Here is a 24,142-nt window from a genome sequence, read left to right as displayed (position 1 = left end):
AGTGTCATTTAGGCCTCATGCACACGACCGTTCCGTTTTTTGCGGTCCGCAAATTGCAGATCCGCAAAACACGGAAGCTGCCCGTGTGCCTGCCGCAATTTGCGGAACGGAACAGGTGGCCCATTGTAGAAATGCCTATTCTTGTCCGCAAAACGGACAAGAATAGAACATGTTATATTTATTTTGCGGGGCCATGGAACAGAGCAACGGATGCGGACAGCACACAGAGTGTTGTCCTCATCTATTGCGGCCCCATTGAAGTGAATGGGTCTGCACCCGAGCCGTAAAAACTCGGATGCGGACCAGAACAACAGTTGTGTGCATGAAGCCTTAGTCTGAATTTTTATCTTCTTAGCATTTATTTTTAAATGTGTTAAATAAAATTTATGTTTTACAAATGGCACCAGGCACCAGTGATCTGAGTCTGCGGCCTGAGTTGCCTACGTTTCAGCACAGGCAGTTGCGATGACGTCATTGTGCTCTTTGAGACCCGTGGTGTTCGTGATGATGTCATCACTTTGTGACTGCTTGTGCCACTTTGCTGACTCATAGGTTTCATGCCTGGTGGCCTGTGGCCTATAAAAATGACATCGGCTTCTCTACCTCACAGCAGTATTCAATTGTATTTCTGTTCTGAAGATGCCGTTACAGGTGTAAATGCAGCAGCTACTATGTTCGGGAGTTTGGGCAAAATATCTGGGGTCCAAGCCCAGATATGTTTTGAGCTGGCGACACCCCTCCTGCAGGATGGACACTTTGGAAAGCTATGGGCCCCAAGATGCCTCGGGCCCCAGGCAGCCACCCAAAAAAAACTAATTGTAATCTGCCATTGGCAGTTAATTAAACTTTCCTTGCCTCTGCAGGACAATCTCCAGGAGCTATTATCAGGATCAATGTATCCTCACATACTTCCCTAATATGTAGCCACTCATTTATTCTTGAGGATCCCAAACTTAAAGTCCACTATAATTTAGAAAACCCTGTATGTGTTTTGGTCCATTTGTGATAAATTGAGCCCCAGTCTATATCTCCTCTAAGAAATCCTATAGCAATTCAGCAGCAGATGCATGGAAAAGATTTAGTCAGGTTTCAGGTTAAATAGGGAATAGGACCATCAGAGCCATTGCCCTATCTTCCAAAACTAAGGAGAAATGGAGGAGCAGCAATTTGAATTTAATTTGTGGCAAAAATATCAAGAATAGAGATAAGCAAAGTTTAGAAAACTTCTATTTGGCTGCTTCGCCGAATTTCACAAAGAAATTAGCTTTGTGACGAATGACTTCATCACGAAGTGCATTTCTTTGTGAGTGGCGGGCGCAAAGATGGGGAATGGCGATTGCACCACTCCCGTCATTGAACCCCTCAAATGCCGAATGTAATGACCGGCATCACGCACAGGGAGGGAAAAGGGAAAGCCCTGCCCAAGGGAGAGGGTAAGGTGGTGACCCCTGACTCACCTTGCGGCTGGCACCTGACTGCCCTGACATCCCTAGACGGGTTCCTCACCCGTGCGGCGATCACGTGCCTAAACCCTGGCTTTCCCTAAAATGAGCCCTAGATAGTGAACGGGCCGGTGGGATCGCTAGTCCGCACCACTGACACTAAGAGGGAAACACCAGGGAGAGGACAGACAATACAGACAAACACATACACCCAGGTGGGCGACCACAGCAGACCACAAAGGTCCAACAGGGATCCGGAGGGTAGCGTTCTGGACCAACTACCAGAGAACGCAGCAACACAGCTCCAGAAGGTCAGAATAGATGTCCAGGCAGGAAGCTCTATCTCTGGCAACCAGAGAAGTGTGAGAGGGGAATATAAGGAGGTCGGGAGTGCTGGACAAGGAACAGCTGAGGAGAAGGAGCTACGGATCCCTGAGTGAGCCAAAAGGGTTTGCAAAGCAAACCCAGAAAGCTACCATAAGGAAACAGCCCTATCTTACATAGAGCGCGCAGCCAACCGCTGCGACTTCCTGACCCCGGGTATAACGGAGTCAGGCGTGATTCTTGACACCCTTGTGACACCGAGTTCATCACTGATTGAGGTATCTGGGATGATAAAATTAAGGCTTTTAAGGGTTAATCAGTAAAAAAAAGTTATACATTTAAGCGAGAAAAGGCTGCCGCGGACATCTTGATTAAAGATTCTGCTCGAAATCTTGTGCAGCACGTGAGGATGTCATCACGCTGGCCTGCTTCGTGATGTGATACGTGCACAACATTTCGCGTGGGATCTTCAGTCAAGATGTCCACGGCAGGCTCTTCGCAGTCAAATGGATGAGGTGAGTAGTTTATTGCTGAGTTCAGTGAACAATTTGCTGTTTTGACTAATGGTACTGTCCTGCAGACCAACCATGAACAAACCCTGTTAGAAGGGCTAAATTTCCTGAGCTTAAAAAGCTACCGTACTTTCTTCACAGGTATAATATTAAATAAATAGCATATTACTGAAAAGAAGAAAATATATTGTGCCATGAATAACATGTTCACCACATATTACAGCTTCTTATGATTACAGGGATACCAAATATGGTTTTGTGATTGCAACTTTTTCCAAACAAGAAAAAATTTAATTACAATTCTATTTTTCTGCATTAACTTTTACTATAAAGATTATTTTCAGGTGTCAGTGAGATTTGAACCCCCAACCTTCTATACAGTAGACAGCAGCCTTGCCGACATCTCTACAGAAAAGCTGTATAAAGATGATTTTTTACAAGCACAATACTGAATACTATTTAGTTACACTACAGCTATTTATGCACAGAAAATTGTGTCTTTACAGAGTAGTCCTATAGATTAGTGGTAAGTCTATTGCCTGCTATACAAACTGCTTTTTTCTTTTATGGTAAAAGCTGCATTGTTCTGCAAAGTTAATGTTACTAAAAAAAAGTCATTACAATAATTGAATTTTTTACCATGCTTACTGTTAAAAAATATCACAAAACAGTATTTGGTAGCCCTGTAATTATAATAACCCTTACAATATAATGAACATATTATTTATGGCTTGATTTTTGTTCCCTTCATTTAACCCATAATAAAAGTTGATACAAAGATAGAAATTAAAATCTTATCTCTACAAACTAGTAGATTATAGGTGGATGAAAAGATCAAAATGTAAATAACAGCACAAAAACAAATTTAATTAAGCATATTGTTGCAAGATACTTTAACAAAGATCACAAAACAGTAAATATCATAGACACGTTTGGTAGCCCTGTACAGTGATCAGTAAGTGACATAAATAAAATGTCATTTTATTTTACATTAAGCTCATAAAAAAGCAAAACTTTATTTTTCATTATGTGTATAACAAAACGGTGTCTAAAAGAACTACAGCTCTTTTCACAAGGAACAACCTCATAAAATACAGTAGGGTATGTATAATACATTCAGCTGTTATGACTATGAATGTGGTAAGGCAAAAACAAAAGCAATAGCATTCTTTGACTATCTGAACAAGGGCAGCACAGACATTTTCTAGAAGTTAAAAGGACGAAGTCACAAACTTTGCAGTGAGTCAGTGACATGCTGCTTAGGGGACACATCACCGCTACAGCCAGTCATTTAGGAAGTTGACGAGCAGGAATTTTCTTGAACAACCCAAGGTGTAAGTATTAAGGTACAACCACACGGTGTGGTCATGATCCGGTTGGGTTGTAGTCGTGCTGCGGTCAAGAACCGCGTGTCCAATTAGTGCACAGCTGCCTTTTAGTTTACTAATGAAGACCGCACAGTTTAGTAAAGTTGGTCTTCATTGTTAATGGCCGCTCGGTATTGAAGTTGCTGCATGGCCATTAATAATGAAGACCGACTATATAGTGCAGTCTTCATTAGTTAAATGAAGGCCAGAGGCGGACTTATGGTTCTTGACTGCAGTGCGGCCACAACCCGACCAGATCACAACTGTGCTGTGTGGTCGTACCCTTAAAGGGGTTGTCCGGGTTCAGAGCTGAACCCGAAGATACCTCCATTTTCACCCAGGCAGCCCCCCTGACTTAAGCATCGGAGCAGTTCATGCTCCGATGCTCTTCTTTGCCCTGTGCTAAATCGCGTAGGGCAAAGGCATTTTCAGGAGTTCTGATGATGAACCGGACAACCCCTTTAAATTTTGAAGATAGAGATGTTGATCCAAAGATTTATCCTGATTGCCAGATTTGGAGTCGGGAAGGAATTTTTGTCTCATGTAGGGTAATTGGCATCTGCCTAATAGGGGCTATTTGTATTTTTCTGGTTCAACAGGATTATAGGTTGGATTAGATGGACCTTTGTCTTTTCTCAACCTTATTGATTATGTAAGTATGTGTATAAAATGTGGACTTGGCAATAGCACTGACTGAGAGTTGTGGAAACTTTGCCTCCCTCTGACCCTGAGTTTCCTCACATCTGCTCAGTGAGTACCATTTGGAGATTTCTATTGCAGCTTGAGCAAGACACTGCAAGAAGGCCCTAACACTGCCTGATGTTCGGGCACTGCGAGCCCTGATGGGTAATAGCTAGCAAATTAACTGACTTGGATCTAAATTTCAGGAAAAAATTTGATTTGCCATGAAGTGTGTTTGCCGAGCATGGTGATGTCATCAGTGACGACGTCACCGTGCCCAGCCAGCGTGATATAATGTCACTGTGCAAGATTTTTCATAGTTTCTTCAATCAAGCTGGCTGAAATGGCCTCTCCGAGAGCAAACTGATATGGTAAGTATGTATTTTTTTAACCCTGATTAACCCCTGAGAGGCCTCAATTTTAATGTCAGATGCCATGATCAGCGAAGAACACGGCATCTGAGAGGTTCAATGACTGGGGCCGGTGCAGCTCCGTTCCCCATCATTGCACCCGCTACATAAAATGGAATGCGATTCGTGACAAAGTAATTCGTAATGAATCTAATTTCAAGGCAGCACATCCTTGATTACACAGGGAGATGTATTGCTAATAATCAGACAGGCACCTTCCATCCTGATGAAAGATACCCATCAGCTGACACACGAGTGTTTTCTTCTTCATCGTTGATTGGTTGCTCGATTATATCATCATGAACGAGCGTCCGTATGAAAGCTTGCTCCCGATAATTGGCCCATAAATTGTGCTGTCTAGTAGGACTCTTAGCAAAAGAATTTTACTTTGTCATTAGTAGTAAACTCTTGGTCCTGCAGGTGCTGCATATGGAGTCTGGAGCAGTCAGGTAGAGCCAGGGGCGTACCTAGAGCATTTGGCACCCGGGGCGAACCCTTTGTTTGGCACCCCCCGCCCCCCAAGAAAGTTAAGAAAACATGCACAAACTTTTTTCAATGTTTTCAATAATATTTATAAATAAAAATAAAACCCCTTAATAAAATAAACCTCTGCACACCCCCTTAACGAAATAAACCCATTAACTCCCCTTAATAAAACCCATTAACCACCCCTTAATAGACCCCTTAACCCTTCCTTAATAAAATAAAAACCTGCACCCCCTTAAAAAAATCACTTTCCATCTGCACCAAAAAGAAAAAAAATCCAAATCCCCATCAATAAAATGAACAAATCCTGCACCCCCCCCTTAATTACACCCTCTCTTCTCCCCTTAATTACACCCCCTCCCTTAATAACACCCCCCCTTAATTACACCCCCTCCCTCCCCACCTTAATTACACCCCCCTTAATTACACACACCCCCCCTTAATTACACCCCCTCTCTTCTCCCCTTAATTACACCTCCTCCCTTAATTACACCCCCTCCCTCCCCACCTTAATTACACACCCCCTCCCTTAATTACACCCCCCCCCCTTAATTACACCCCCTCTCTTCTCCCCTTAATTACACCCCCTCCCTTAATTACACGTCACCTTCTCCCTTAATTACACCCCCTCCCTCCCCACCTTAATTACACCCCCTCCCTTAATTACACGTCACCTCCTCCCTTATTTACACCCCCTCCCTCCCCACCTTAATTACACCCCCTCCCTAAATTACACCCCCCCTTAATTACACACTCCCCCCTTAATTACACCCCCTCCCTCCCCACCCTAATTACAAACCCCTCCCTTAATTACACACACACATCCCTTAATTACACCCCCCCCTTAATTACAAACCCCCACTTAATTACACACACACACACCCCTTAATTACACAATTATTTACTAACATTTTGATGATGCCTCAGGCTCCGTCCGACCGCTGGTAATGGATCCTTCCGCTTCCGTCAGCGTCGTGACGTCATGTTGCGCGCCGCCGCAATAATCCTCCCACTGTGGAATGACGGGGGGTGCCATGACGGGGGGGGGGGGGGTGCAACAGTGGATGGAGGGGTGACTCCGTCATGGCACCCCCCTTGTGAGTGGCACCCGGGGCGGGCCGCCCCCCCCCCCCCGCCCCGCCCTTGGTACGCCACTGGGTAGAGCTGAGTTTTAACCCATTATTCTTCAGCTTTTTTTTATGACCTCATTCATGCAAGTTTCATTATATTGGTTCCTCCTTTATTTGTCTCTACGATTTCAGTTCCTCTCTGTTGCTTATGAACCACAAGCTCTTGGTGTTTTCCTCTGTCGCACGCACTTGCCCTTAGTGTGTCTCTTTCTCACATAGCAGACTGGAGTTCAAGGTATTTCATTTCTGTGCTTGTCTTGTCTGATATTACAGTTTTCTTGTGAAATGTTATGCTGTTGTTATAACTAAGCTCTTACTGTGCATGATTGTTTGCTATACTGTAGATATTTTAGGGGTATGAGGTTAGGGCTCACCATTACAATAGGATAGACATTAGACACAAGTTTATTTGCCAACTTTTTCCATTTTCAGTTTACAAATTGATTTTTAAATCAATTTACCACAATTTTACTTCAAATCTTAAACCTACAGATTGACACTTGTTTAAAACATTGCAAGCTAAAACTAGCCATACACATAAGACAATAATCATTTGGCCGGAAGCTATTCTCCCGACAGCAATTCTGCAACTGTGCAGGCAGTGTGTAGTGAATGGGGAAAGAGGAGAAAGTTGCAGCCAGACAGCTCTAGCGATGGCTTATCTCTTAAGAATAAAAGCATTGGGCAGTTGAAAATCCAATGTGCCCAATAAAGATGAGTGAATCAGAAATTTCAGGAAAAATTTAATTTGCACCGAATACAAATTTCCTCTTCATGGTAACAAATCACATTTTTTCCTAAAATGGCTGCTGCACGTGTTAGGACATGGAGCAAGGAACTCTGGGAATGGGGGATCACCCACAATGCCATGCATGCAGCCAATCAGCAGCCAGACAGCCCTGTGATGTCACAGCCCTATATATAGCCTCAGCCATTTTCCAGTGTACTTAGTGCAGGGATAGACGTCAGCAGGCACTAGGGGCAGTGCTAGGAAAGACTTTCAAACTTTTATTTTGCTGTATAGAAGTTCAGGGAAAGGATAGTGAGGAATCATTCCACAGCATTGAAGCAGAACAGGGTTCAGTAGGGGAGTTTACAGCCTGGGTAATAGGAACATTCCTGTTACACCTTGCTGCACTGACTGGGGATCCAAATTGCCATTATACAGCTCTGTAATTCCAGCAAACCGTTCTTGTTATTGGGATGCAAGTGCTATTTGATACAGCCATTAACAGGGTTTATTACAAGGAAATATTTCTATGTCTTATTTGCCCTTGTGCGGTGCAGTTATATGTTCTAAAGCAGCGGTCCCCAACCGTCGGGCCGCAGTCCAGGACCGGGTCCTAGAAGATTGTTTGCAGAGCTGCGGCAATACAGAGGAGCGAAGACGCCAGGCACATGCGCGCCCGACGCGAACATCGCACACAGCGGGCGGTCGTACAGCGGGAAAGAAGGAGAGTGTTCCTTACTTCCAACTGTGATGACGGCCAGCCACCACCACCAATGAGGAGAGAGTAGGTGGAGGAGGGGAGGGACTGTGGCCACTGTGCCACCAATGATAATTAACCAGAGGACCTTTCATGGGTCCGGACTTTATTCAATAAGTAGCAGGACATGTAGAGCAGCGCCCAGGGATTTCCCTGCACTAACTTTCATTCCTGGGCACCACTCCATTCGCCCGCTGTGGCCCCCGTTACCGTCTCCCACGATGTATGCTAATTACTACTATCGGAACACCATGGAGGAGACATCAGCTTCTATCCCTGGGTGTTCCTTCTTCCTGGCTGTAGCGCTGTCCAATCACTGTGCAGAGTGTCACCTTCTCCCTGGCTGTGACGCTCTGTGCTGCGATTGGACAGCGCTACAGCCAGGGAGAAGGAAAGCCCAGGGAGAGAAGCTGATGTCTCCTCCCTGGTGTTCCGATTGTAGAAATTAGCATACAGCGCGAGAGACGGTAATAGGGGCCACAGCGGGCGAACGGAGTGGCACCCAGATATAATAGTAAGTGCAGGGAAATACCTGGGCACTGCTCTACATGTCCTGCTACTTAGTTAATAAAGTATGGACCCATGAAAGGTCCTCTTACAGATACAGGAGGTGTGTGCGGCACCTGAGGGGTTTACTGCCACTGATCACAGTTCTGTGATTCTGCTGCACCCGCCTCCTGTATCTGTATAAAAGGTTAATTATCACTGGTGGCGCAGTGCACCCCCCAGTATTAAAAACATTGATGGCGCAGTGCACCCCCCTAGTAATAAAATCATTGGTGGCAGTGGCCACAGGGTCCCCTCTCCCCTCCTCCTCATTGGTGGCAGTGGTAGCTTCTGATCGGAGCCCCAGCAGTGTAATCCTGGGGCTCTGATCGGTTACCATGGCAGCCAGGACACTACTGAAGCCCTGGCTGCCATGGTAAGCTCCCTGATGCTGTGTGTACTATGCACAGGGCAGCAGGGACAGTGTGAAGTCGTATTTACATTAATAGAGCTCTATCACAGTGAATAGGACAAGGGATGAAAAGATCCCAGGTTCTGGCCCCTAAGGGGGAAATAGTTATTAAATAAAAAGTAAAAAAAAGTTTAAAAAAAACACCAAAATATTAAGTATAAATCACCCCCTTTCCCAATTTTACATATAAAATATATAAACAATAAATAAACATTACATATCGCCACATCTGAAAAGTCCAAATCATTAAAATATTTAAAAAAAATCCTATGTGGTGAGCGCCGTAACAGAAAATAAAAATAAAAAACTAAGTCCGACCCAACCTAAGTTTTGTAGCGTGTATTAGTGGGAAAAAAAGGGCTTTTAGCCATTGTGTGAAGTGAGAAAATTACAGACTTTTTTGGGGTGTTTTAATTTCCTTTTTATTTTTTTATTTGTTCTAACAGTATGTCAGACAGAGAAGTGCCCGACCCTGCACAGGGGAGTGGCAGAGGCCAAAATGTTTCTGGCGCAGGCACAGGTCGCAGCAGAGTAAGTGGGCGTGGCAGCAGGAGTCGCAGCGAGAGGCTCGAGCTCCTGTTGTCATCTAGCCGTTGTGTCTTGACCAGCAACCCAGCGGTTCTTGAATGGTTGACTTGGTCATCCACTTCATCCCAAGTGACATCAGACACCCCTAGCCAAGAGTCGGTGGGTTCGTCAGACACGACCTTTAATTGGCATCACCCGGGAGCAGGCCCTGTACTCTCACCTGTCCTTAACCTGCCTCTGTCCTTTTCTGTTCCCTCAGCCAGAGAAGTATTTTATGCTGTGGGCTCAGCTCCACCATACAGCGAGGACGAGCTACTAGAGTACAGTCAGCAGCTACTGGCCAGCCAAGATGTGGAGGAGACATCCGCCGCTTCCTCTGGTAGGCGGGCAAGTAGTTAGGAGAGTGGCATGGGAGCTGGTGTTGTGAGCGGTCAGGCTCCTGACACAGAGACCATTGAGGAGGACATCAGTGATGTGCAGACAGTACTCGATAATGATGATGGGAGCCGGGTGGATTAGGGGCTTCATCATCATCGGGAGAAGAGGGTGGCAGCTTGCCCGTGAGTCGCTAGCGGGTGGCAGCAGTGGCAGGTCGGCAGCCAATCTTGCCTGAGGTAGACCACCCCCTTCGCAGGAGCCTACCGGCCCGGAAAGTAGTGGTGCAGAGGTTCGCAGCGGTAGCAGTCAGTCAGTGCGGAGTGTTGGGGATAAAATCACCTACTCGGCAGTGTGACAGTTTTTTGTTAAGCCACCAGAGGAGGTGATCATTTGTAGAATCTGTGGGCAGAAGGTGAAGTGTGGCCAGGGTGCCAATGTTGGCACCAGGGCCCTGTGTCAACATATGCAGCGTCCCCATAAAGTGGCCTGGGAGAACCGTGGCTGCAATGTGGTGGTCCAGCCTGCCGCAGCAACCGCTGCATCACCCAGTGGCACGCACCCGATTTCAGGCAGTCAAGGATCCACCACCTCAGCCCAAGGCAGCTGTCTGTCCTTCCCATAATCTGCTGGTCCTGATGCTCCTGCTACTCCTCGTCAGTCATTCCGTCAGCAATCGGTCACCGAAGTAATTGCTAAGAGACAACAGTATGCATTCACTCATCAAATGGCTCAGAAGCTGAATGTACTCCTGGCCAAGTTGCTGGTGCTGCAGTCCCTCCCTTTCTAAGTGGTGGATTCTGCACCTTTCAGAGAACTGATGGCTTGTGCCCAGCCGAGGTGGAGAGCCCTGCAAACGTATGTAGAATAGAAGGTGGGCCAGTCCTTAACGGAACTGAGTCAAACAGGGGAGGAACTGCTCCGTGTCCTTCATCAAGAAATCAAATCCTGGCTTTTTCCACGACTATTTAAAATTGGAACCATGGTGACCGACAATAGGAAGAACATGATGTCGGTGCTGCGTCAAGGATGGCTGAGCCATGTACCCTGCATGGCACACGTGTTCAATCTGGTTGTCAAGCGGCTCCTGAAGTCTTCCACCCATCTGCAAGACATCCTAAAAATGGCCAGTAAACTTAGCATGCACTTCAGCCACTCTTACACCGCAAAGCACACCCTCCTTGAGCTGCAGCGGCGGAACGGCATCCCCAAACATAGGCTGATATGCTACGTTTCCACCCATTGGAATTCCACCTTTCATAAGTTGGACCGACTATACGAACAGAGAAAGGCCATAAACGTTTTCTTGATGATCCAAGCGGACAGGAGTACTCCCCTGTGTAACTTCGATGTCAGCCAGTGGCAGCTCATGCTTTTACCTACCGTTTGCCCCAGCCCTTTGAGGAAGCCACGTTATTTGTCAGTTGCCAGGACTACGGGATAAACAACGTCATTCCACTGCTTCGTGTCCTGGAACAGATACTGGTAAATCTGGTTAGTCAGGGGACTGGAGACATGGCGCCTAGATCTCACGGCAACATGAGCCCTGTGGGGGCTGAACTGGAGGAGGAGGAGGACATTGGAGCACAAGCAATGTGTAGCAAAATGAGTGGTATTTATAGACAGTTGACAGGAAAGGAGGAGCAGGAGCAACCAGAGGAGCTCCAGGGCGATGAGGAAGATGAGGCAGAAGACCCAGAGACACCGTGGCAGTATGCAGTGGAGATGAAGGCAGGGAGTCCCTCTAAGTCACTTGCACAAATGGCCCGATGCATGCTCACTTGCTTGCGTAGTGACAGCCGAATTGTCAGCATTTGGCAGAGGGATGAATTCTGGTTCTCAACCTTGTTGGACCTTTGCTACCGGTCCAAAATGGGGGCCTTTTTTACACCCACTGTGAGGAAGGACAAACTTAACTACTATAGAGACATCCTATGTAGTCAGTTGGCCGCTGCCTATCTGCATCATCGTCCATCCTCTCTGACCGGGGGGTGCCTCTGCGCTCACATTCCTCTGCCATGGCTGCTGTGGCAGGGTGGGGGGTAGGAGCAGTTCCAGCTCCATCAGAAGCAACCTGAGTCTAGTGTCGCTGATGAGCAGCTTTCTTCACCCGCCTAGTGAAGAAACTATTCACCAGCAGCAGCAGCTAGACCTGGAGCAGGACCTGAACCAGCAGGTGGTGGAATACTTGGACAGCACCCTGCTACCCTACATTAAAGATCCGCTGGACTGCTGGGCAACCAAACTGGATTTGTGGCCGCAACTGGCAGAGTTTGCCCTGGAAAAGCTGTCCTGCCCAGCCAGTAGTGTGACATCAGAGCGGGTGTTTAGTGCGGCGGGGGCCATAGTTACCCAAAGAAGAACTCACCTGTCCACCTAAAATATGGAGAGACTGATCTTTGTCAAGATGGATCAGCCAGGATTTCCACCCACCAATGCCTGATGCATCAGACTAGATCATCCATAGTGCCACACCAACACTTTGACAAAAGAGACCGGTTTCTTCTGGCTACCTGCCTCAGCTACTATTCTGATGTTGCCACCCGCCTGATGCCACACATCTGATGCAAAGTGCTCCTTCTTTCACCCACCATCTTCAGCTGGTACTGGTATTGCCACCCACCTACCCACTCTGTCTTCGGGTCACTCTGTGGTCTCCTGATGCTGCTGCCACCTCCACACTATGCCACCTTGCCACTATGTGGCCTCTTCCTGATGCTGCTACTGCTGCCACCTCCACACTCTGTCATTATTGTGCCACTCTGTGGCCTCCTGATGTTGATGCTGCCACCTCCATACTGTCATTGTGCCCCCTGAGGCCTTCACCTGATGCTGCTGCTGCCACCTCCACACTCTGTCATTTGGCCACTCTGTGGCTTCCTGATGCTGCTGCCACCTCGACACTGTCATTATGCCGCCCTGTGGCCTCCTCCTGATGCTGCTGCTGCTGCTGCCACCTCCACACTGTCATTATGCCACTCTGTTGCTTCCTTCTGATGCTACCTCCAGACTTTGTCATTGGGCCACTCTGTGGTCTCCTCATGCTGCTGCCACCTCACCACTATTTCATAGGGCCACTCTGTGGACTTTTCATGCTGTTCCCACTCTCCCCTCTTCATGACTGGGCCACTATTTTGCCTGGCTGACATAATTATTTATTTGACCCTTCTTCTGATCTGTCAGAAGGAAGGAAAAATGAGACGCACAACTTATCCTGTCTATGTAACAGCTGTAAGGCCTCCATGACATGGTCCCTATTTTGCATCAGAATTGGCTTATGATTTGGTAGCCAAAAGCAGGATTGGGTACAAAACACAGAAGACATGCAAATATTCCATTCATGTGTCATCTCTGTTTTGGATCCACTCCTGTTTTTTTGACTTTAGCAATACTGATGGATTACTGACCAAATGCTGACTGAATGAAGGCGGATGCTCCACAGACAGGATCCATTTTTTGTTTTTTTTTGTTCTGACGGAGTGACGTCAACACAAACTTACTGCTGACACCCTCTCCACTCTGTCGGGGGCTCTACTTGTATAAGCGTTTATTAGAACAGGTTCTGTAGACATCTATGTGGAATCAGCTGCCGACGGTGTACAAGGAGTGCGCTTCTTCTTGGCACTAACATCGACCTATAAGGCTGAGTTCACACTTGAGTTATTTGGTCAGTTTTGGCCCCGTAACTGCCCAAATAAGTGATGTGTGCAGTGATTCTAAGAGCGACGTCATCTGCATGTCATACTGACTCACAGTATTATTTCACTACCAAAGCAGACTCCCTATGCTTGTTACTGCAAGGCATAGTGTTCTACACCACTATAAAGGATCTCTGCAGACAGCAAATAGCTGTTTTTTTTATGCGATTCGAAAATCAAATTTTTTAGAAATTCCCTCATCTCTATTGCCCAATCCTTATCTCCCCACAACATCAATCAGCAGAAAAGAGCCAGAAGCCCCCTACACATTCAAATTGGTGGGTTCATCCAACATACTTCTATTTGTATGATTAACTATTGAACTTGGCTTATCAATTTACTCAGTGCTCCAAAAGATGTATAACCTATACCTGCTGTGGGAATCCAGAGGTAATTTAGATACAGAAACAAAATAAATATTCCACTTCATCTGTCTCTTTAAATGTTGCAGTATCCAAATCTGACTGCATACATTATTTTCACACTGCATGTGCAGTTGTATTACAGCAAAATGTTCTGCTCTAACAGAAAACGGAAGGAAATGTGTCATTACGATGTCTCTCTTAAAAATAATGAAAAATCAACAGTAAATAGAAGTTTAAGGTGCAACGCCCCCCTGCACCTAGAGGCTAATTAGCATATTATAAAAGTTATAGTTCTGGAGTAACGGGGGCATAGTTTAATAGGGTTAATTCTGGTGACAGAATATATTGTTAGGGAGAAATCCTCCTCTCCACAACAAATAGCTTTTGATCAGGGGCAGATCAACTTGTAATATCATCAATATATTTATATTTAATCTTGTATAAACAGGCTTGTCTCTGTGTTGTTAATGTTGAGCTTTAAACTTTTTGTTTTTGGTACAGTCCTGATCAAAAGTTTAAGACCACTTGAAAAATGGCAAAAAATCATATTTTACATTGTTGGATCTTAACAAGGTTCCAAGTAGAGCTTCAACATGCAACAAGAATAAATGGGAGTGAGACAAAACATTTTTTGAGCATTTAATTAATTGAAAATAAAGATTAAACTGAAACTGGCTGTTTTTCAGCTGATCCAAATTTTACGACCACATGCCTTTAAAAGGCCAAATCTGTGCAAAGATGTGGATTCATTGTCATTTTCTGTCAGGTAGTCACACGTTGTGATGGCAAAGGCAAAAAAACTCTCCCTTTTAAACGTGGTCGGGTTGTTGAACTGCATAAGCAGGGTCTCTCACAGCGCGCCATCGCTGCTGAGGTGGGACGCAGTAAGACAGTCATTTGGAATTTCTTAAATGATCCTGAGGGTTATGGAACAAAAAAGTCAAGTGAAAGACCCAAAAAAATTTAATCAGCACTGAGCCGGAGGATCCAATTGGCTGTCCGTCAAGACACTGGATGATCATCGACCCAAATTAAGGCCCTTACTGGTGCTGACTGCAGCCCCATAACCATCAGACTGCATCTGAGACTGAAGGGCTTCAAAAACAAAAAACTTCTTCAAAGACCTCGTCTCCTTAAACGCCACAGAACTGCTCGTTTGGACTTTGCAAGAGAGCACCAAACATGGGAAATTCAAAGGTGGAAGAAAGTTTTTTATTCTCTGATGAGAAAAAATTGAACCTTGATGGTCCTGATGGTTTCCAACGTTACTGGCATGACAAGCAGATCCCACCTGAGATGTTTTCAACGTTCCACAGTGGAGGGGGCGCCATAATGATCTGGGGTGCTTTTTCCTTCAGTGGAACAATGGAGCTTCAGGAAGTGCAGGGGCGTCAAACGGCCGCTGGCTATGTCCAGATGTTGCAGAGAGCATTCCTCATGACTGAGGGCCCTTGTCTGTGTGGTAACGACTGGGTTTTTCAACAGGACAACGCTACAGCACACAATGCCCACAGGACAAGGGACTTCTTCCAGGAGAATAACATCACTCTTTTGGCCCATCCTGCGTGTTCCCCTGATCTAAATCCAATTGAGAACCTTTGGGGATGAATGGTAAGGGAAGTTTACAAAAATGGACAACAGTTCCAGACAGTAGATGGCCTTCGTGAAGCCGTCTTCACCACTTGGAGAAATGTTCCCACTCACCTCATGGAAACGCTTGCATCAAGCATGCCGAAATGAATTTTTTAAATGATAAACAATAACGGCGGAGCTACTCATTACTGAGTTCATGTTTGGAAGTTGGATTTCTGTTTTGGGGGCGTTTATTTTTTTTTTGGAAGTGTGGTCCTAAACTTTTGATCAGCTGAAAAACAGCCTGTTTCAGTTTATTCGTTGTTTTCATTAAATTGAATGCTCAAAAAATGTTTTGTCTCACTCCCATTTCTTCTTGTTGCATGTTGAAGCTCTACTTGGAACCTTGTTAAGATCCAGCCATGCTAAATATGATTTTTTGCCATTTTTCAAGTGGTCTTAAACTTTTGATCAGGACTGTATTATGACTTGTAAACATACAGTAAGTAACCCAATGAATCCATGAATCCCACAGCTATCATATGTCATAGTCAATGCAAGATTCAGACAAAATATTCTCCCTGACGCCTGATTTTGACTCCTGACCCTGGTCTCCAACACTGACACGCGACTTTGACATTTAACTTTCACATCAAACTCATCTGACTCTGATGCTGACTCCTGACTCTGAAACGTGACACTGATATCTGAAGTTGATGTGACTAGCCAATTCCCAAACTTCTGTATGTTTATTATTTGCTAATGTTTATTTTTTAATTGCTGCATAAAGCACATACAATTTTTTATTGGCTAACAGATTACATCCAGCCCCCTCTGATAGTCACATCAAATTCAGATAGCAGTGCCAGATGTCAAAGTCAGGTGTCAGAGATCAAAGTCAGGTCTTAGAGTCAGGTGTCAGTGAGAGTATTTTGTTTGAAACTTACATTATTCTGATATTTGACTATGACAACTGAGGATGTCAAAAAAATTAACACTGTACACAGCACTTTGGGTTATTTAACCTGGGTTGATTACAGGTCACATTACCTACCTCGCTATTCTATTTGGTTTTGCACACAAAAGCACATGCACTGTATATAGATATACATAATTTTTTTGCTTATGTGATGTCACATCACTGTTTAGGGATAGCGTTTTACATCTTATCTCTTATAAAGTAGTTTTTATTCATTCATTATTTGGGTGGTTTCATCCATGAAATTTTGGTAGCTCTGTTAGTATAGATTAGTATTGTGCTGCAATTGACATCTTTTATGACAAAATTTAGTTTTTTGGTTTCTTTTCACATGATTGCATTTCAGTTTTGACCTTATGCCTTGTGAAGACAGGCTCCATAGAGAGTCTATGAGTAGTGATGGATGAAAATCGGCCAGAACGATTCGCGAACGTGCGTTCGCGATCAAATGTTCGCGTACCGCACGTTCGCGGCGGGCACTATTCAATTTAATGGCAGGCGAACCTGAAAAACTTTCAGGTCATATTTGCAGCCAGCAAACACTTACTAGAAGTACACAAATAGTCCCACAATATGAACAGTGATATACCACAAAAATATGTATTTTAATCAGGGGACATTTTTATGCGTCTGAAAGGGAAACTCTCAAAAATGTGCCCTGCTGGAGCCTAGATTTTTTTTTTCTATCGGTTTCAAGTATACAAATGTGCAGCACTCCACATTTTTGGATCCTGCGGAGTCTATTTAAAAAAATGCATAAGTTAAAGGGCTTCTGTCACCCCCCCATTTATCAATTTTCATTATCGGACATTAGCTATTTGCTAATGTCAGATGAGTCCATATATATCACTGTTACCTGATTCTGTGCTGTAATTTCAGTAAAAATCTTACTTTTATAATATGCAAATTACTTCACTACCAGCACAGCGATGGTCTTTTCGGGGTGTAGGCTGACATCATCGGCGCAGGCGCACTGAGGAAGGAGCGGGCAAGCGAGCGTTCTTCTCTCAGAGCACCTGCGCCGAATGAGGACCGGTACGGCGCAGGCGCAAAATTTTATTGGCAGAGAGGGCCAGCGAGAGGAGGAGAGCGCTCGCTGGCCCTGTCGATCAAGTGGAGGAGGGGGCGTGTTTATAGTCCTAGGATGCGGCGGCTACCAGCAAGTAACCGCCCAACTTGCTGGTAGTGAAGTAATTTCCATATTATAAAAGTACGATTTTTACTGAAATTACAGCACAGAGACAGGTAACAGTGATATATATGGACTCATCTGACATTAGCAAATAGCTAATGTCCGATAATGAAAATTGCTAAATGGGGGGTGACAGAAGCCCTTTAATGTTAATTTTTTTTCTACCATGGAACTGTATGGTGAACGGACGCCACTGTATGGCATCAGTCTGAGGCATCTGTTGGTATGCATTAAATGGATGGCAAAAATAGGATGTGAACCCAGCCCTAGTGTCAGAATAAGCACCAGTACACAGCGGAGCAGCGTGGCGGAGAGGGAGGCCGCCATGTACTGACAAAGCGCTACCTGGTCTTGGTGGTCAGGGATGAGGACTGTGTTTCCCAAGGATCATTTTCTACTGGGAAATACAGGGCACAGTATAATACACTAGAATCTATATAATATAAAGATATTAGCCCTACCCCCAAATAATAATACAATTAGGGGGTCATTTATTATATAGAAATATGTCTGTTAGGCGTATTTCTGACACAGATTGTGGCGCAAAGGTCCTTAGCACTACAATCTGCATATTTTTCCTGCTCATGCCAGGTCCAAAAAAGGATGGCATGGGCAGAGAACGGGATACAGTTATGGCCATCCAGTTATTGGATAACACCACCATACATTGACCGGATTACACCTCTGTACAGTGACTGGATAATACCGCCATACCGTGACCGGATAAAAGGGTATAAGAGGGCACAGTACAGGAAATGACTAGGGGCACTGCACAGGGTGTGGTAAGAGGGCACAATGCAGGGTATAAAGGGGCACTGTACGGGGTGATGTTCACAGTATGGGGTGGGGGGCACAATCACATCACCCTGTAACATTAGAAGGTCCTTGTGAATGCGGTCATGGTGAATGCGGTCCATACACCACCATAATGAGAGGCAAAGGAGCGAGACAGGGGTGTGATTATGTGGCTAGAGATAAAAAATTTAACTGTCGGCCAATACAGGCCCTAAAAATTAGGCATTCATCTGACAGCAAAGAACTTTGTATTTGTTGATGAAGGCTGTTATAGCCGAAAAGCGTCATAAGACATACTATTAAGACTGAATAAAAAGAATATCCTTATTCACAATTGATGACTGCTGGGATTTCCATTTGAATTAGACGTGGAGTTTCGCTCCTTCCCGCTGCAGCACATATACAAGGTCAAGTGCTGGCTGATTTATAAATCAGACATCTGACGGGCAAATGGTGTCGCCGTTGAACGTCTGCAAGGCGAGCCATGGCTGTGTAAGATCTTCTAAAATGGCCAGAGATTTTCCTGGCCTGCCGCAAGACGTCCTGGATCCCGGGGTATTTGGCGAATCGCTGCACGACTAAGTTCAGGATGTGTGCCATGCACGGCACGTGTGTCATTTTCCCCTGTTTCAGCGTGCTCAGCAGATTGGCACCGTTGTCGCACACCACTTTACCAACTGTCAAATGGAGTGGGGTTAGCCACTGATCGGCCTGTGACCGAAGAGCTGAAAGCAGTGCAGGACCAGTGTGGCTCTTGGCTTCCAGGCACAACAGCCGCAGCACAGCATGGCAACGTCTCTTCTGGCACGTCAAATAGGTTCTGGGGAGCTGCGGGGGTGCAGCGGAAAAGGCGGTAGCAGTGGAAAAGGAGGAGTCAGCCGAGGAGGAAACAGAGGATGGAGTAGGAGGAGAAGAAGAGGCAGACCTGCATGCAATCCATGGCGGTAACACCAAATCCACACGGGTGACACGGGTTACATGCCTGACAGCCGTCAGAAGGTTCACCCAGTGGGCAGTAAAAGTTATGTACCTTCCCTGCTCGTGTTTGCTAGACCACGTGTCTGTGGTCAGATGTATCTTGGCACCAACACTGTGTGCCAGAGATACATTCACTTGCCATTGAACATGGCCATATAGCTCTGGGATGCCCTTCTGGGAGAAATATTTCCTTCCGGGGACCTTCCATTGCGGTGAGCCAATGGCCAGAAATTTTCTAAAGGCCTCCGAATCCACCAGTTTATATGGCAGTAGTTGGCGGGCTAGCAGTTCCGACAAGCTGGCGGTCAGCCGTTGGGCTAGAGGGTTATCCGGCATCATCAACTTTTTACGTTCGAACATTTGGGCCACAGAAGCCTTCCTTTTGCGAGATGAACGCGACAACGGCGCGGTGGAAGGTGGAGTGGAGAACAAATGGGAGGAGAGAGGAGAAGGAGAAGAGGCAGGATGTGGAGTGTCGGGAGTGTGGCTTTGTGGGTTCTGACGGTGTTGCTCCCACTGGGCTCGGTGATGGGAGGCCAGGTGCCTTCTTAAGGCGGTCATCCCTAGGTGAGTGTTGGGCTTACCGCGATTTATACGTTGACAGCACAGGCTGCAGACGGCAACACTATTGTCAGCAGCTGACACATTAAAAAAAGCCCACACTGCGGAGCCATGTGCCGGCATCCTGGGAGCATCAGATGTGATCGTGCATGGTGGATGGCTCGCTCCAGATACATTTGCAGCCTGCTTTTTGCCTCCTGTGCACTGCGAGTTCTGCCTGCTTCTCCTCCTTCTACCCCCTATCTGCTGCTCCGTCTCTCCCTCTGAACTCCCCTCCTCTTCCTCGCTTGTGGGCACCCATGTGACGTCCATAGACACGTCATCATCGTCACCTTCACCACCACTAACATTAGAGATCTCGGAGTAGGCAGCAACCGCGGGAACCACCATCCTTGGGCTTATCTGGGTACTGTCGTCAGCCTCATCCGATGCCAAGAATGGCTGTGCATCGGTAAGGTCTGGGAATGGATGGGAAAATAATTCCTCTGACTCGAGTGGAGGGGCTATGGTGATGGTCGTGGTTGTGTCTTTGGGGGTGCACACAGTAGAGAGTGAAGAGGGTGCAGATACAGAGGATGAGGAGGGTGCAGAAGCGGAAGGCTGAGTGAACCACTCGGTGTATCTCCCCGACCCCTACCATCCCTGCGGAACGGTCTGCCTCTTCCTCTGCTTGTCATTTTCTAAATGACCCTCTGTCTAAGTCCGTAGAGAAGAGCAGTATTTCTGGAAGAAGGTATATCTCAGCCCTCAATCAGTATTTGGTGGAAAAAGGTATATAGCAATAGCACCCCTCAATCAGTATTTTGTGGAAGAAGGTATATGGCACCCCTCAATCAGTATTTGGCGGAAACAGGTATATAGCTCCCCTCAATTAGTATTTGGCGGAAACAGGTATATGTCACCCCTCAATCAGTATTTGGCGGAAACAGGTATATGGCATCCCTTAATCAGTATTTGTGGAATAAGGTATATCGCAGCCCTCAATCAGTATTTGGTGGAAAAAGGTATATAGCAATAGCACCCCTCAATCAGTATTTGGCGGAAACTGGTATATAGCACCCCTCAATCAGTATTTGGCAGAAACTGGTATATAGCACCCCTCAATCAGTATTTGGCGGAGACAGGTATAGAGCACCCCTCAATCAGTATTTAGTAGAAGGAGGTATATATCACCCCTCAATCAGTATTTGGCGGAAACAGGTATATGGCACTCCTCAATCAGTATTTTGTGGAAGCAGGTGTATCGCAGCCCTCAATCAGTAGTCGGTGGAAGAAGGTATATAGCAATAGCACCCCTCAATCAGTATTTGGCGGAAACTGGTATAAAGCACCCCTCAATCAGTATTTGGTGGAAACTGGTATATAGCACCCCTCAATCAGTATTTGGCGGAGACAGGTATAGAGCACCTCTCAATTAGTATTTTGTGGAAGAAGGTATATGGTACCCCTCAATCAGTATTTGTCAGAAACAGGTATATAGCACCCCTCAATCAGTATTTGGCGGTAACAGCTATATAGCACCCCTTAATCATGATTTTGTGGAAGAAGTTATATCGCAGCCCTCAAGCAGTTTTTTGGGGGGCAACAGGTAACAGGTATATCACACCTGTTGCAATTAGGTACTCCAATCGTGTTTGTCCCTCTATCTAGCTGCGGTATCTCAGCAGAACTGCACACAACTGCTGCACAATACAAATATTCTATAATATAATTTCTGTGTTAGAAAGTATATTATAAGTATATCACACCCCTCTATATCACACCTATCGATAGCACACCTATACCAGTCTTTAAAAGGACTTTTGTGGCCCTATTAGCTAGCGTTTGGTGTCCCTAACTGTCCCTGCTCCAAAATGCAACCACTCCCTACACTGGCAAAACACATAATGTAAAATGACTGCCAGATCGGGTTCTGTTATAGGGTAGGGCGTGTGTCCATGTGCTGAAACGTCTCAATTGGCTGTCCTGCCCCACCTGATGGATGTGTCATGGGTCAAAGTTTGGCGCTATGAATAAAAATATGGCGCGTGTGAATGTTCACCGAATCTCGAACGAGCAAAGTTCGCCGCGAAACGACCGTCGGGTGAACCGCAAGGCCATCTCTATCTATGAGGCTGTTTTCAGAAGCGAGGAGAGACAGTGCTCATTTTAGCAGTCATTTGGGGTCTCGGTGCTCAGACCCTCACAATCAAAACATTTTTTATTTGTTACTTTGACACATCAAAAGATTTTGTAAACTGTAGTTACTCTCTAAATTTCCTAATTTTCTGATAATACAATTGCAAGACTGCAGGGAACATCAAATTCTCTGGCATTACCTGCACATTCACACCTTGCATTGTATCAATTGCAACTGTGTCTAAAGCCTGCAATGCACTGCCTGATTTTTCGGCAAATAATCGCTAATGAATGAGCGTTTTCATGAACCCTCGTTAGTCATCTGGAAATATAATACTGCCGCCGATTGCCCGTTGAACGAGCAAACACTCGATCATTGGGCCATCCAAATTTTTTGACATGTTAGAAAATCATTGTTTGCAGGCGGCAGATCATGGTGTCTAATAATGGTCTGCCGTCATCAAACCACTATACAGCATGGGGACCAGTGATGGCATTGTGATCACTCCTCCCCATGCTGCAGTTGAGATCACTGCATGTATTAGCCACGGGCTCTTCTGCTAGTGAGCAGGCCTGCCACCTGACAATCGTCTGCCACATCAGGCTGTGTAATACAGCCTTAGGCCTCTTGCACACAAACGTTTTTTTTTCCATTTACTGTACGTTCCGGTTTTTGCGTTCCATATGCGGACCATATACGGAACCATTCATTTCAATGGATCTGCAAAAAAAACTGAAGGTATTCCGTTTCCGTATTTCCGTTCAAAGATATCCTATTATTGTCCACATAACGGACAAGGATAGTACTGTTCTATCAGTGGCCAGCTGTTCCGTTCCGCAAAAAACAGAATGCACACGGACATCATCTGTATTTTTTCCAGACCCGTTTTTTGCGGACCGCAAAATACCGAAAAAGCCATACGGTTGTGTGCAAGAAGCTTTAAAGGAAATCTGTCACATGGATTATAACTATCAAAGTATTCCCATGTAGAACATAATACCTCCTTCCCCAAAGTACCTTCCAGTGCTTGGAGTCTGCTGGAGGATGGCTTGGACACTGGATGCGGGCATTCCTGGGAACCATTGAAAGAAAATAACGCCCCTCTGGGCACATTACTGTCTAATTTGCATATTACACAAAGATGATTTTCACAAAATAGAAAACAAGAAACGCTGAATGGAAGGTACATCAGGGAAGGCAGTGTTACGTTCTACATGGGAATAGTTTTACTTTATTAGTGATAATCCATGCGACAGATTTCCTTTAAGTAATAACAGTACAATATGGAATTGCTGGCTGAGCAATCAGCTCATATATTCTCCTAGGTTCACTAAGTGGGCCTTACATTTAAACCTAGCAATGTTTGTTCTCCTTTTTAACACCACAGTTGCGTAAAAATGTATAATGCGACAGGAAACAATTTCATAAATTCATAAGAATTTCATGTATTTTTCTCAGAGTTTGCTAAGTTCTGTTTCCACTTTCAGAACAATAAGTGTGATTTACAGAACAATATTATTTTGCATAGTTTCCCTCTGTGTAACAAAGTGCAAAAAGCAGATTGCATTGCCTCTACTGAGGAAGCCTTTAGCGCACCTTCTCTCCCATCTGGTTGGGAAAGTGCAGAGATGACTGTCCCTCTTTCACAGTCAGGGTGCAGCCTGAGGCAAAATATTCTCCTTACCTCATGGAAGTTTACAGTGATGAAAATTGCAGATCCTTTGGTTGCTATTCATTTACCACTTTTGATGTAAATTTTAAATCAATATATAATGTGCATAGTTAATCTTAACCTTTTAGTGACCAACAGATGCGTTTGCACATCATTGTTTGTTAAATAATATAAGGATCGGGCTAACAAGCCTAACCCGTTCCATGAGTGGTATGTGTCGGTTGTATTACACAGTTGACACTGGCCGGCAGCAGCCAGGATTAGAGCTAGCTCTGATCCTGGCTGTTTATCCCCTCAGATGCCACAGTCATTAGTGACCATGGCATCTAAGCAGGTAGACTCTCTTTGTCCTCCGATTGTAATAATGAGGTGCCGATCAGTTGCTTTGGCAGTCAGGGCCTTCTGAAGATCCCTAGTCCTGCCATGTTATGGCTTCTATTACACCCTGCCTCTGTCAAGGTGTAAAAGAATACTGGTAAAATTGCTACTTACAGCAATATAGAAGTAATAC

At 45.4% G+C, this 24,142-nt stretch overlaps 1 protein-coding gene across 5 annotated transcripts in view; it reads left to right on the top strand.

The window, feature by feature from the left end:
* SIPA1 (signal-induced proliferation-associated 1) overlaps nucleotides 1-24,142 on the top strand; it is a 156,300-nt gene that overhangs the window by 73,557 nt on the left and 58,601 nt on the right. Inside the window, exon 2 of one of the 5 annotated variants that reach the window (XM_040408978.1) lies at nucleotides 6,485-6,587. The exons of the other annotated variants lie outside the window; for them this stretch is intronic. The gene's annotated coding sequence lies outside the window, so the exon portion shown is untranslated. The remainder of the gene's footprint in view (nucleotides 1-6,484; nucleotides 6,588-24,142) is intronic. 5 annotated transcript variants of the gene reach the window in all.

The sequence above is a fragment of the Bufo bufo genome, chromosome 10 (assembly GCF_905171765.1).
Source record: "Bufo bufo chromosome 10, aBufBuf1.1, whole genome shotgun sequence".
Taxonomy (NCBI): domain Eukaryota; kingdom Metazoa; phylum Chordata; class Amphibia; order Anura; family Bufonidae; genus Bufo; species Bufo bufo.
The sequence above is the reverse complement of the archived record's forward strand: the minus strand, read 5'-3'. Positions and strand labels throughout refer to the sequence as shown.